General features: G+C 29.3%; 1 protein-coding gene across 2 annotated transcripts in view; it reads left to right on the forward strand.

The window, feature by feature from the left end:
- Window positions 1-15,947, forward strand: part of LOC111031364 — a 97,024-nt gene that overhangs the window by 12,570 nt on the left and 68,507 nt on the right. The window lies entirely within an intron of this gene.

Here is a 15,947-nt window from a genome sequence, read left to right on the forward strand (position 1 = left end):
TGTTTAATTTCCTCGTCGGTAAATTTATCTAAAATATAGAATACTGTTTGCTATATATGTATACATATAATATCTCGAGAATATCGGTTAATATTATTAACCTATGACCTAGGTAATGATTTATCAATTTCGGTAGCCATAACGGCGCCTGTGTAGCTGCTGCGGAACGTGATTCCATTTCCGACCCACTACTACTAAACCGCGCGTCCTCCTCACGTGTGCATATACTGCGGTATAGGTACAACGTGAGTCGTCAAAAGTTGTTGTGCGGAACACCGCCCAACGTAGCTTAATCGAATAAAGAGTGGAAAAACAACATGAGTAGTACGCGTAGGTATACCATTTATGTGTGTTGAGTTTGATTAGATAAATCGACTGCGCATTAGGTATATTATTATAGCTCCAGCGTGTAGGAGCTTTCTCCTTTAATAATATTTCAATGCTTTACTTACCTACTCTATACTCTAATATAAAATAATATAATTCTGGTGTGCATCACATTGTATACAATATTCTGTGCTCCTTATCTACTCTGCTCGTTATTGTTGTGTGTACACCGGAAGAAGAACTATAGAGGGAGTCGTGGTCGTAAAGTCAGTGGATAACGCGCGGACAACGCACATAAAAACGCGTTCTTTATGCTTTGTCCGGATACAAATCGGACCCGCCACCGATGTCCGATGCGATAATACCTAATAACCTTATGTAGGTGAACTACCGCTGCGGCTGCAGCAGTATCTGCAATATCTAGGGGGAAATATTTTAGCGCACCACTGACAAAATAATAATAAACATAATATACAATCGATATTATTATCTCGTGTCTGTAATAACACTCGTATTTTATGCACCATAAATACGAAAAATGCAAATTGAATTGTACCTACATTATATTATTATACTCGTTATTATATGTTTATTGATAACAATGGATGGATAAGTCTGAAAAGGTATAATAGTTGTATCTGAGTTTAAGAGAATTAAAAACGATTCAACCTAGACTCCATAGTAGAATTGAAATATTAAATAATATTATTCTTACAATATTATACTTAAGTTTTTAGTGTTTGACAACAGATATTTATTATGTAAATCTAATGTTAAATATTTGCAATCGAATGAAAAGTAATTGGTTTTTTACTTTTATGAGATTTATTTGGATAGTATAATTAATTGACCTACATCTTGTTGTAGGTACACAGTAAATATTATATATTTTCACATAAAATATTTGACGATTTTTAATTTTACTTTCACTATTAGCATTAACACGTACTACTCTTTACCTTAATATAGCAACTACTACTAAGTGTTTCGATGATAATATTTGTTAGAAATACATATTGCTTGTTTGTTAAGTATAGGTATTGTCAATTAATTTACTAATCGATTACACGTATTTCTTATCCACAATCCACTTTGAAAAAGGTTTGGCCGAGGTCTTTATTTCCTTAGTTGTGTATATTTTGAAGGTATACATAGTTTTTAAAGTAAATACTGATAGATTTAATTACTCCTGAAACTTAAAGTTAACCTGAGTAATTGTGCTTAAATTTAAAATTTGGAAAACATTAATGAATTTATGACTTTGCCGACTATACCTACATACCTAATGTTATCATTTATTATTCTAAAATTATTAATTTTCCATAGATAGGCCTCTAATATTATAAATAAATATTCTTCAATGATTGTATGCATCGATGTTCATGAAAACATTTTTATTTAGCAAAATACTAGACACTAGTAATCCCTACTTGTCATTTGTCAACTCGATTCTACGTGTGTGGTCTTGAAAAATTATATGGTTAATAACGTTATTATTCAAACGGGAATGATACCACCCGACAATGATTGTACGTGTTAGCGCGAAGTTAACAGATCATGCGAAGTCATACCAACGAGCGCATTACCATGTTAAACGTGACCGTCATAAAAAAAAAACGGCAAGCAATAACATGATATTTTTTAAATATTTTTATGGTCCATTTTTTTTTTATGTAAATAGTTAATACTGGAACAAACAAAATTGTCGATTGTTGCAAGCAATACAATTTACATAAAGTTCAACAACACAGTCGGAGAAAAATAAACGTTGGTATTAGCTTGAAACTGTACAATGTTTTAAATTATGTATTGTATTTGAATATTCGCAGAATTTTCAATATCTAATTTTTTTTTCGAGAAAACATGAAAAATAAAACTACGAATAAACATATTATACGTACCTACTAAATTCATTTGATTTGACAAACAAAATTAATATTGATCAATTGTTCCCTGAGGACGTTTGGGCGTTTGTTTCCTATCATTTTTATAATATTTTCCAAATTTTATTTCCGCCTATAAAACCAAGACGGCGACGGTAGACCCCGGAGTAGACCCTTTATATTATTCGATATACCCTCCAAAGTTCAGATGACTCATAAGTCCCCTTTCCAGTGGTCATTTCCCGTATGCGCCGAGGGGTAATGCTAGTGCATTTATCCCGAGTCCATAATAATAAGACTTCTCAGTCAGTTTCTTTTGTGTTTGCTGTTGACTTATTGCGCACAGTCATTTGCAGAGGACCGATAAGACCTAACAGAGAAATGAACCAATACACAAATCCATCAGTTATATTATTATAAGGGGATTGTCTTACGAAACACAAACGATTTGTAATCTTACTAACTTCCTCTTATACTGTAGAAACCATTTCGTTGCGCTGATTAAGATTAAGATCGTGAATTTAAAATAAGTAGTATTTTCTGTTGAAAAAAATTGGTATTTCTGTATGTCAATAATAAAACCTACCATTAAAATGTTTATGTACCGTATTTATTGACTCAAGCCTAGATGAAAGGACGATAACAAAAATACTGCTTGGGACCATAATTTATTGACTAAAGCTCTTGAAGATTTCATAATGTGTATTTTGAATTACAATTATTATTTATTTCTCAAAATTGTTAATTTTTAAAAACCTTGAACAAATTTGTAATACTTTTAAAAATACAAAATTTCCTCCAAAGTCGGTGTACATTGATGTAGCATTTGGTGAGGCAGATAAACAAAAATAAATTTTAAATAATTAATTATCTTCTTTATATTATACAGTTTTAAAAAGTTCTATTTTAACCTAATCTAATTAAGTTCAGTTCTTAAGTTATTTTCACTGAATGTTGTTCGGTTCAATGTGTTACATTTTACGTTTTACGATGTTATAAAATTAATATTTCATGATTTAAAACGACAGTGACGTTTTGGTTATTGGGCGTGAATGTTCATGCATTTGCATACTTTAATGCGGGTGACATGATAGATTAGATAGTGATCAATAAATAAAAATCAACATATAGATTAGAGAATTGCATAAATGTATAAATTACAACCGTTGCTTTTAGTACTTTTATTTACATAACTTCTACAAACAAATGATATATTGTAGTTACGATTTAAATAAAAATTTTAATTCGACTTAAAAATAGTAATATTTTCTAGTATTAGTGAACATTTTATTACATTTCAGTTCTTCGAAATAAAAATTGAAGCTGTATTACAATTTTCTAACTAAAATTAATTAATTTAAAAACGTTTATGAAGAAAAAATATGATCATATTTTGTTATCTGTAGTTTTTTTTTGTAACTTCTAATTTCCGACCATTTTTAAATAACTTATATGAAAATAATAAACCGACTTCGAAAACATCAATTATCAAATTTAAATATTGGGGGTAACATAAATCTGGTGGTCCAATATATTTGAGAAAAATCTTATTATATAAGAAAAGATTATAACACTCAAAACTAGTTTTCAAATATAACTCATAACTGTACAACTAATACTTTGTTCAGTCTTAAATCTCTAATTACTAATTAGGACAATTTTCGATAAATATTATATGGAATATATATCAAACTAAGTTTGTTGGGTAAATACTTATTGGCCTAGGCAATCAATCGTTTTCACTACAATTTGTCTTCCGCTCATTGAGGAATGATTATTGTCGACACCAGAAGTGTACAAGGAAAAAATCCGTTTCTGTTCACTTTATAGCTGTCTGGTTGATTTGTTGCCTCTTTGGCATAAGGACCGGAGACGGTTTTTAAGTTTTTGGAATTTTGACAAAACAAAACCATTAAGAAAATGAAAGTTTGATTTATTCAGACAATGGCTGCACCGCTATGGCCACCTAGTCTAGTGAAATATAGCGGTCGATTGTGTTTAGCGACTCTCCTCCCATCTATAAATATTCTTCAAATAAATAATTTTAACCCCGTTGTCTCTTCTTGGCTAGTTTTACCTCTTTTTCACATAAGGTCGTTTTTTTAAAGTGACTAAAACTACTGGATACGGGTAGTTAGCCATCACACCATCATAAGGTTTAGAACTTTAAAAATAAAGCAAAACTCTTCCATAAAATATTAGCTCGATTCGAGTTGTTTTCTAAATATCTTTTGTTTAATAAAAGTATAAAACGTATTAAAAATCTCAAAATATATTACACTTATTGGTTTAAACACTTCAAACTGATTATTTTAAACATTGATTTAACTGTATTATTTATTAAGTTCAAATACTTGATGTCTTACTTTTGTGATACAAAATAGATAAGATATGTCCCTATACATAAAAAGTTTAGTTAAAATATAACTTCATATCTCAACGAGAATATAAGGATTCATGATATATTATCTACGATGACTTAATACGTCTTTGTGAACTATATAAAAAGAACAATTTTAAGAAATGTAAAAATAGTTGCTGCTGTCTGTTTAATTAAACATTCAAGTCTAGTTTTCGTTGTACCTTTTTTACATAAGCACACAAAGACTCTGCGGGACATTAAATATTTATATATTAAAATTTCATTTCAACATTTACCTATAGGATCAATGAAAGTATTATAAAGCTCAATGTTTTTGAATGCAACTACTTATTTTCACATAACGAACTTTTTCTATACATACATTAGTATACAATATGTACGTTCTGTATACGTTGAATTATTATAGCTTCATTCAGAAAAAAAGGCAAGCATAATTTATAATTTATCACAACTGAAGAATTTTTTAATAAAATAAAGCAGTGATAATAATTACATTATGACGAAAAAATATATATTATATGTCTTCCCACTATGATTTATGAAACATGACTTTTCTATAAATATACTATTTTTCAGTTCATTAATTATAATTTATCCAAACGCCCTCCAGATGCCATCAATATATTATGCTGTAAATATTTAGAATTCTGTATTTCAATTTAGTAAGGTATTGAAATAGAATAAAAGATATTGAACATAATAATTATTGTTTACTCGTTAAATTATTATTTTGGTATGTTTCACGTTTTTTTTAGACCTTAAAGAAAAAAGAAACCAACAAACTAAAAATTAAATGGTATTACTGAATAGTGAATACTATATACATAAATAAAAAAAAACAATCTAATTTGCATCAGCATACAATAAAGATTATAGTCGCCACCGCTCTACTGAAACTCAAAGAATTTTTGTATAATTCGTCGTATTCTAGCTATAAAGAAAAAAATTACTAGTGTTTATTATTATTGAAATATTGTAGCCAAACCGTGAAATTAAAAAGTGCTTTCGAATTTATTCCCTTCAAGGTACACAAGAGGTGGAATGTTGTTGGTCTTGCCTTTGTCACTAATGCGCGTTGCTGACTACATTGACCATACGGTAATCCTTGACTAATACACCCGTACTGTAATTTTAGGGTTCTAGCTGACATTAAAACACAATCAACAGACAAGTGAGAAAAAAATTAAATCATTTACATAATAAATTATCCATTATGAAAAAACTCATGAATTTTTTAGTATCAAAACGTAAGGGGCTATAACTAACTGAAATTATTATATTATATTACTAACTTAGATATTATAATAGACAAGGTATGAAATTTACTTTTGTTTTTATATTTTCAACAATTCTATTATTGTACCTATTATACTTTAAGAATGTGGATAATGCAATTAGTTTAAAGTAGGTAGGAAAAACGTTTATTTTTATTAAAATGTCATGTTTTATTTTATATTTTATACCATATATCAGACATTTATTAAGTTTTATCATTTTATTAAGTATTCATAGTTATAACGTAAAAATAACGGCTTTCACTTCTTTTTCTTACACTCAAATATTAAAAATTAATTCCTTAAAAATGTTGTTTTTGGTGCTAGCAAATATTATTACATTACAGACAACGTGTATGGTTAGAGCTTAAAGCAACTGTCTTTACATACTGCATATATAACTATGAGGTCTTACGTTTTCTATCGGTCATTAACACGTAATATTGTAGAAAAAATATCCTAATATGTTTAAAATTACTTGTAAGTATATTGTAATATTGCCGACCACCACGCAATATTTAAGCGTATCTGTTCGGCTGGATCTTCAAATAACCGGAAGCCCTGAAAAGGTTCTAAACCTAGTTTTGATGTTGCGAAAATGGTATAAATTAATTCTACTTGGTTAGGTTAGGTTGGGTGTATCAACTATCAAGAATGGTGCACCATGGTCTATTTTAGTTTTTCCAGTATTCGTATGGATTTATAATAAAATAAAATTGTCAAACCTTCCTATAATATATTAGCTATATGTATTTACCTAATAATCATAATTTTTAATAATGAAAAAACATTTTACTAGCCCATGACAATTTTGTTGATTGTCATTATAGTTTATTAATTGTTTTAAATGTATTTTTTGTACATAAGCACCACTCGGTAGTCTTTACATATTGTAGGTAATTTAATACTGTATGCAAGTAGGTCTATTTTAGGTGTTATTTTTAGTAGGTTAGGTTTTAATCTTAATGTCCAAAAATTATTCTTTAAAATAATCATTAACCGTGTTAAAAGTATCCTCAGTTTTTAAGCAAATTTGAAATAAAAAGGTTCACGTGTCTATCATATTTTAATACTTCCATATAACTATTATAATATTTTAATGTAGGTACATTTAATATAGACTGCAGTCACAGACGACTATGCAATAATCGGTTATGAATTCTCCTTCCGAATAAACATCTCTTTTTGACTTTTTATGAATGTCTCTTTCTAGTTCCTAAATATCTCACATGAAGCAATTTTTAGATCTTCATTTGATGTTTAAACATTTTTTCCGTTAAACAAATATGTTGCACCTATATATTTTTTTGTTCATTATTATGTTTATTTGTTTGTTTTATTTAGCATTTAATTTAACTAAATTTAACTTGTTACCTGTAACCTTCTCTTTAGTACACTCGACCTTTTAAAAGCTCTTAATACCGTTAATCTTAATTTTCCGTTTTTCTGAATCATCATGTATATCGGTACTGTTGTATATGCTAAGTTAAGTAAAACTTCGAGAAACTCTACATTTAACACTTCTAAAAATCTGAACTAAATATAAATATGTTGATACAGTGATACGAACTATGTAAATTATTGTAAATTTAGATTCAATTTTTGTTATGAAATTTAAACCTTAAAGTCAAAACAGCAGTATACTAACTGTGTCTATTATTTTAAAATAACTTTTTCAACAGATTTTCAATAAAAACTACTTGGCCAATGTAAATGGTAAAATACCTATTGAATAACTTAATGTCGGCTTAGTCCATTTTTTAACGAACCACCAATTCAATGGGTATATTATAATGTGAATTCGGTATGTATTCATGTTTGTTTTACCTAACAGTTGTTTATATCGCATGCTAAGCTAGTTGTGTACAAATATTTGTTTGCATTGTTTGCTTGAGCATTATTTCTAAAATATTACATCTAGTTTCTCTATATATTACCCTCGGAGTTCAATACAACTAAATTTGACGTGTATGCATAAGGCCATTAAGACTAGAATTCTAGTATTCATGCTTAAGGCGATCCACTATTTTAAATAGTTTATCATAAGTTATGATTTATGACAGTTAAAACCAAGAATTAGAAGAAACAAAAATATGAAATTTGAAGATAAATATTCTATTTTTTTTTCGATAAATAAATATTTTTATTTCTGACCTACCTAGCTGATATTATGTTCATCATGAAATGCTATATGCGTAATACCTACACGTAACTATATAAGTGGAAAAAATCGTATCCCTTAGTCTTATTTAATTATTATAGTTAATATGTGCTATTGATATTTTATTTAAGTAGATACAATTTTGATATGTTTAGTGGACATAAATTAAATACTATAAAATATGGTCAATGAACCATACTGGGAGAACATTTTTAGTGAAGCAACATTGATTAGGGTCACATGTAAAAGCCTATATTGGTCCTATAGGCCATGTTCTGAATTGAGGATAGCATGAGTTTGTGCCCTCTGTCGTTTGTTAATCTAAGTATAAATTAGAATAGAACTAATGCTTAAATTATAAATGACTTATATTCCACAGCTTAATTGGATCTAATCACGGGATACAAATTGTAAAAATGGAATAGGTACAGTGATAATGGTAATGATAATGTGAAATAAAAATGATTAATACTAAGCTTCCTTTCAATATTCGACTTGGCTTCAACTTTTTGAGCCGTCTCTGTCTTAGCTTATATATTAAATGCATGACATAAAGTGTACCTACTGAATAAAAAACAGCGTTTGGTAACTAAAATTCTATTAACCTACTAAAGACCCATTACTGACGTAACCTAACCTAATTGAAGCAAACCATAAACATAAATAAATTCGTCAATATTATTATCTTGTGTCAATATTTTAAGGTGAACTGAACTATCATATTATAGTGCATTCAATATAACCGCACCTGTATTTTAAATGAATCTATTATAAAAGAAAAACTAATTTGAAAGCGAATACAATAATTAATCTACCAATATTTGTAACAACACGCATATGAGTATATGAGGTACGCATGTCTATTGTTTGTTATATTATTACGTTGTATAGACAACACGCCACGCGGATCAAAATATTATTCTCGTTAAGTCCTGCTGATTTGACACCGTGTGTGTATAATATAACCGGGGTAGCAATAAAACACGGTGAACCTAATAATTTAAATAAAACCCATCAAACCCGATTCGGATTTATTTATTTACCGAAAGCCAACAGCGGCACCTCGAGCTTTTAATCCAATATTTCGATCCATATTGTACACCACGCTTCCCGTACACCACCAAAAGTGTCGCATTTCGCACAACTGCATTATGTATAAAGGTGCCTTTACACTGAATCGTGTCGTCCATAATGTGTTGTACTATATTGTGTTGTATATATTTGATTATCGTTATCTTTGGTATGCATATTTAGGACGAACAGGTTATATAGGTTAGGGTACTCTTTCATATATTTAAACGTTTTATTTATCAGTAATATTAATTGATAACCATTTGACCATCTACAACCAGACGTCGGCAAGTTCAATATTCTTCAAGGTTGAAACTGCTGCCGGTAACATTGTATACTAAACATATTACCCCAGCGTTTGGCCAATTAAAACACTAGGATTTTAACGCGACGTGTTATTAAATTATGAACGACACGATGGATAAGAGGTGTAATGTCACCTTTATACAGTGCACCGCCATGTGCGCGCGTGTAAATACACGTAATCCGTCTATATACCTATGTAGAATTATCGATTTCGTTTTTATTTAATATTTATGTACACTTTTCTTCTTCGTGTCCTTTACCGTCGTCGTCGTTGCAGTTCGCATGTACAACGCATATCGTAGTGAGCATATACCGTGATGTGTATATATTACTGCAATGTGGTCACGTACGGTTACCGTCGTCGCCGACCTTGACCCCCCGGGTACCTATATATTATAGTTGTACGAGTAGTTTCATACACCCGGTCGTGACGACGCACGGGGTTAATGTATGTACACACGACTGTGCGACTTGGTGTGTGTATGTGTGTGTGAGTGTGTGAGTGTTTGTTTGTGCGCTATACAGAGGGTTGTAGGAAAACCAACACTGTACGCCGAGGCACCAGCGATGGAATAATAGTAGGAAACTATACGCGTATTTTCACTACGTGTGCGTGTACGTACGTAGTACGCGCTTACCGAGGGTGTTTCGTGAAATTGATTTCCTCTGGGGTCGTTGCAGCAGCGTGTAACGACCGCGGCGGTGAACGTTACACGCACGCTGACGCGGTGTCGGGATCGAGGAAAAATGCGCTGAAATTATAATATAATGGAATAACACTGTTTTCAAAATCGGTTGTCTTTTCACCTTTCCCCGTGTCACAAATACACACACACTTATTTGAATTCAAAAATCAAATCAATAATATTATTAGCATCGTGTAATTGGTACAAAATGCACATCGTATATACGTACCACCGTACCAGGTGGGTAACTTGCAGACTACCTTAAGGTTTCAATGATTATCCTGTTGCTACAGCCAGTTGAGTAGATTAACCTGTTTATTTTTGTACAGACACTTCAGCATACTACGATTAAACCTATACCTATGTGATAGAACGGTAATTTATTGGTATATTGTTATTTAGTATTATATGTTTCAAAAATAATTTATGTAGGTTTGTAAATGTTGTCATCTTGTCAAGATTTAGATGAGAGGGAGGGAATAGTGGATTACTATAAGTTCTGTTGAATAATATTTTGTAAATCTCAAATACACAATTTAAATAACACTAAGAATTTTTTACTTAGTTTTCGAGGAACTGTATACACTATACACATTATTGTTTACGGCCTTCACATTATAATTGTGTAATGCAATAAACAAACGATGACACAAACACATATTCTATGCTAGTATAGATAAACAGTTTTATTGATATAGGTAAACATTCATCTGAACAACAATATATTATTAACATTTTTGAGATTAGCCACTAAATGTCATAATACATTTTTAAAACCAAATTAATCAATTTACCCCGTTCTTCACAACAGGACAGGTTATATTTATCTACATTATACTGCAGTTTGGGATTATGTCTACTATGCATCAAATGTTTTTGATGTTATAGTCTTATGAATTATATTAAAATATATCATTGACACATTTAAATCATAAAAAATTTTATTTTCAACTAAGGCATTTTGCCAACTTGAATATTATAGTGACCATTTTACACTGATCAAGACTTCTGCAATGCGGCAATGGCTAACTCTGGGAAACATAAATCACAGAGAACCATACCATATGACGTAATCTATGTTAATTATTTGATAACCATTGTTAACTAAAGGCACGTATGCGAAATATACATAGTTATGGGAAGTGATGAGGTAAACTATAAGCTACGAAACAATGAAAATAAAAGAAATAGTGTCATGGCATTTTATCAACTTGACTCAGAAGTGGGTGATAATGGTCAAACTGAATTGTCGAAACATTTATTCCCAATGAACCTATAGTATTTGTTCGTGGGTAAGTACACCAAAATTGTACATTTCAAAATTAACCTAGTTTAAATGATATTCGAGGAAGTCTAACAATAACTTTAGTTCGCTGCTCCAAAGATAATATCTTGTCGAAAACTTGTATAGTGTTTATGTGGAATTTCAAAATTACGAACATGTTGTCCCAGGTTGCTGCTTTAGAGCTCTTGACCAGTTTCTAACAAAAATATTTGATATTTATGTTGACTGATTCTGCAATGTGTATTTAGGTAAATAATTTGCCAGATGATAATTATCACTAAATTGTAGTGGGATTATGGAGAATTGAGAAGTATCAAAACAAACCGAATTAACTAGTGCTACATTTTAATAATGGTTGTTGATTTGGTCGGACAAATACCATTTTTATTAATCACGATTTTATGTTTTTTGTGTTTTTATTTATTACTTTTTTCAATATAATAATGCAATTAAGCAGATTGAGTAAATTTAAAAATAAATATATTTTGTTAATAACAGTCTAGTAAGTACACGATCGAGTACTATTCATAATCAACAGATGAATTATAAACTATCAATAATAATTCGATTAAACGCTGGCGTATAGTGGATAAGTGTATAACCAATCAACATGCCGTGACCCTGATTACATTATTCCTTATATAGACCATAATTTATAATATGTATAAACTATATATATATATGAACATAAGATATTGTAAGTCCTTTATAGTCTAGACCTCATCATTAGGTTATTAATCGTAGTACACGGTGTAAGTTCGCACTTAAACTGTATAAATGAGTTATGGAATTGTTACTGGTTATTGGTATTTAATGACGAATAAACATATTATTATGTATAATGGTCAATGTAAGACATTTTATCATTTAAAATTGTTAATAATTTATTGTGTATAAATAAAATAAATATTTTGTTGTGCTAACCTAGATGGAAAAATTAACATTATATCATGAAGACTTTCTGTCAATTCTTGAAAATACAAAAAAAAAAATTCAAGTGTTATAATCAAAACAATGCAACCTTTTTCATTATTTCTGTATAAATAATTATCATGTTAAATTTCTCTGCATTAGCATTTCTGCTGTATTAAATTTTGTATTTGTACATTCGCATAACATTAATTCTTCGATTAATAAACTCATAATAGCTGTAAAAAAAATACCTAATTTATATTAATATTATACGTATTATATAAATTACCACCCAAAAGCACGAGCAATTTTTGTTTTTTAGTAATTATATTATAAATTATAATAAATTCATCGAAATAACTTTCCCTTTTATCCAAAAATTAACTCCTTAAAATTTTAGACTACTTAATATGAATACGAACATTTGTTTTAAAATATCTATATTTATAAATAAATATCAACGGTTTCTGTGGGCTTATTTTTACTTATTTCACGTATCAATCATCAGAATTATTTTATGACATAAGGTTCAAATTATATTGATCAATTATATTTATTTAATATCCATTCACTTAACAATTATTTATTTTAATCACTAGTTATACTAAGTATATAAATATGATTAACGACACCCATATTATTATTTTGCTTATATTATTATTACTTTATAAGTTCTAGGGTCTGATTTCATTACTATTATTATTATTATTAGATTTTTAATTTTGATATCTACCGAGGCAAGTTTCCCACTCACATTAAGTTTTGATAGAGCTTATAGCCGATCTTTAAATCCCTCTCGCTATGACACTGTTTGAGAAGCTCTTTATACAATTTTACTTCGAATAATATTATGTAGATTGGATTATTTAAAAAAATTAAACTAACTTACACCTAAAAAACTAATCTCCCATAGTCTTAACTGTTTCTTAAAAACAATTTTCATCAAACTAAATGTCATTCACATATTCACTTCAAACTTTCAATAAAATAAATACAAAAACAAACTTATTCAAGATTTATAATGAAATTAACTAATTTAATTGTTGTATGTGTACAACTAAAACAATAATTTCATAAGTTCATTTTAAAAAAGTACGATTTTTTCTGCGGCATGCCTGTTTTAGATATCAACTTATTAAATCGACGTTATTTGTTACACAGGTACATACTTCGGATGAATTCTAGGTCAACATTTTATTTGGAGGTAAGAAACATCGTAACAATATGAACAAATTTGATTTGTGAGCATTTCGTTTGAACTGATGTAAAAATAAATGTGTTATTGTCGTACACACATTCGTTTCGTTCAACTACATTATGTTATCAGTTACAATTATTGGATGGATATAAAGGCATTAGTGTTCCTATTTTATAGACATCCCTTTATTGCAGCGTTTTTTTTTTGCATGTCATAAACTATTTTCTGATGTCTACAATTGAGGTTATATAGTTAAGTACAATCCAAAAATTTACATTTGTGTATGATTAAAATTTATTTATTTTAATTTTAATAAGAATTATATAACATTCTATTCAGAATAAAAATATACATTGCATACATTACACACATATATGTTCACAACGAGTACCTTACTTATATGTGATGCGGGGGGAAGAAAGCATAAATTGGGGTTACATGATTACAACTCCTCCCTATTAGCATTTGATTAATTTATCTAAAAGAAAATTAATTAAATGGAACATCTTTATTTTGAGTGTTTGTTAAGAATTGCCTGCAGGAACTGAAAGTGTATACACTATACAGACTTTCAATTAGATTTAAATTTAAAATTATAATTATAATAGTTTACTGATCAATTTTTCAAATTTGTAATTTATAGTTAACTTATGTGGGTAAGAATAAATCAGAACATCTGAACATGCTTATATAGGTACCTATATTGTATTTTTATATTATTTATTTTATTTTTATTAGGTAATTACCATTCATATTATGGTTTACTGTTACCAAATAATAATTATTTTCGAATTACAAATTCTGTATATTTATCAGGAATTTAATAGAATACTGGGTATATCTCACAAGCTATTAAGGTATCCTTTTACTCTAGTGTCAAACCATGGGTAGTCGATTAAATTTATTTCTCTCTTGGGATTACTCAATTTTCACTCTAAAACATCTCTTTGATCACATATGTGGATGGTAATACATCAGAGAACAAAACACTTAATATCCGTAAACGTTAACCTCAGGATACCCTATAAACTATTTTATTAAGAGGCCAAAAACGTATAATAAAATCAACGAAACGGTGAGGTACTTCATTTTAAAAACGGACTAATCAATATATCATGTATTCATAATATACAGGAACGATAACATAAAATAATAATAATTACTGGTTAACAGTCCTCGCCGAATAACTGCCTCATAACTCGCAAGTATAATAAGTACTTACAAACGGTACAGACAAAATATACAGTCAGTTTTGACTTCACTTCGTTGTAATACGAATTTGACGTTTGATAATTTTTCCCATTTGAATATTAAAAATATTCAAAAATACACCATAAACTAAAATAATTTTAACATTGCATAACCGATCCTCCTTAGGCCTCATTCTGATAACGTTTATTATTAATTTTGTAAAACACAAATAACAAAAACACATTTTTTATCAGAATATTGCTCAAAATTGTATTATCGTTGTTTATTGTCATGCACATTTCCCCGTGTGAGGTATTGGTTGACTTTCATTACTCCTGATAATCCATTTGATAACGTTTTTTATCTGTTATTTCTCTCCGCGATTTCTTCACTTCGTCAAATAATCAGCACTCCCCCCCCCCTCCAGCATCGTCCTGTACGCTCAAACTTCAGTTAAACTGACCTATTACCGTAGCCACCGGTATTCGAAGTTGCAATATTATACAAGCGAAATCATAAAATGTACGACTACATCACATAAACAACCGCTTGCGTCCAAGTAGTAAATACACACGGGTCGACAAACCTTGGAACAACAATGTCAATAATAATAATAATAATAATAATCATAATAATCATAGTACATAATAGTAACGAATGCGTGTATTGTGTTTATTTCTAAATGTGTATGTATAATGTATATTGTATAGTGGTTGCAAAGGTAGGAATAATGTATACCTAGTATTATTGTTTGTTTCGGCAATAATTATAATTTGTTTATTTCATAGTATACCTACGTCTTGTACTTTTTTTATATTGTACGCTGTGCACCAAACGATTTTTTAATCGTCAACACTGGTTCTACGCAGTGACGTATCTCTATACCCGTCATCAATTGTTCCTTAAATTGCCTACAATTTTAATTTATCATTAGACATTTGACTCTGTAATATAAGCCGATATTGTTTTTGTTATGATATCTATTAAAAATGTACTTAATTTTAGACATTTAGCAAAACTCGAATGCTATATTATTGGCTTTGTGATGATATGTAATTTTCTAGAAAAAACATTTTGGAGCTCTCAAAATTGTACAATTCAAACTTAGTAAGCACTTAAGTCTTACATATTGTACATTTGAGAAAAATCTTTTTTTTTAATTGCGTATTGAAAAATATATAATTAAAGGCACTATTAATTTTTAACAAGAGTTTGGTGATTCATTGTTTCGTAAACAGAGGATCAGAACCATTTTTTTCATAAACTTAAA

The sequence above is a fragment of the Myzus persicae genome, unplaced genomic scaffold (genome assembly GCF_001856785.1).
Source record: "Myzus persicae strain clone G006 unplaced genomic scaffold, MPER_G0061.0, whole genome shotgun sequence".
Taxonomy (NCBI): domain Eukaryota; kingdom Metazoa; phylum Arthropoda; class Insecta; order Hemiptera; family Aphididae; genus Myzus; species Myzus persicae.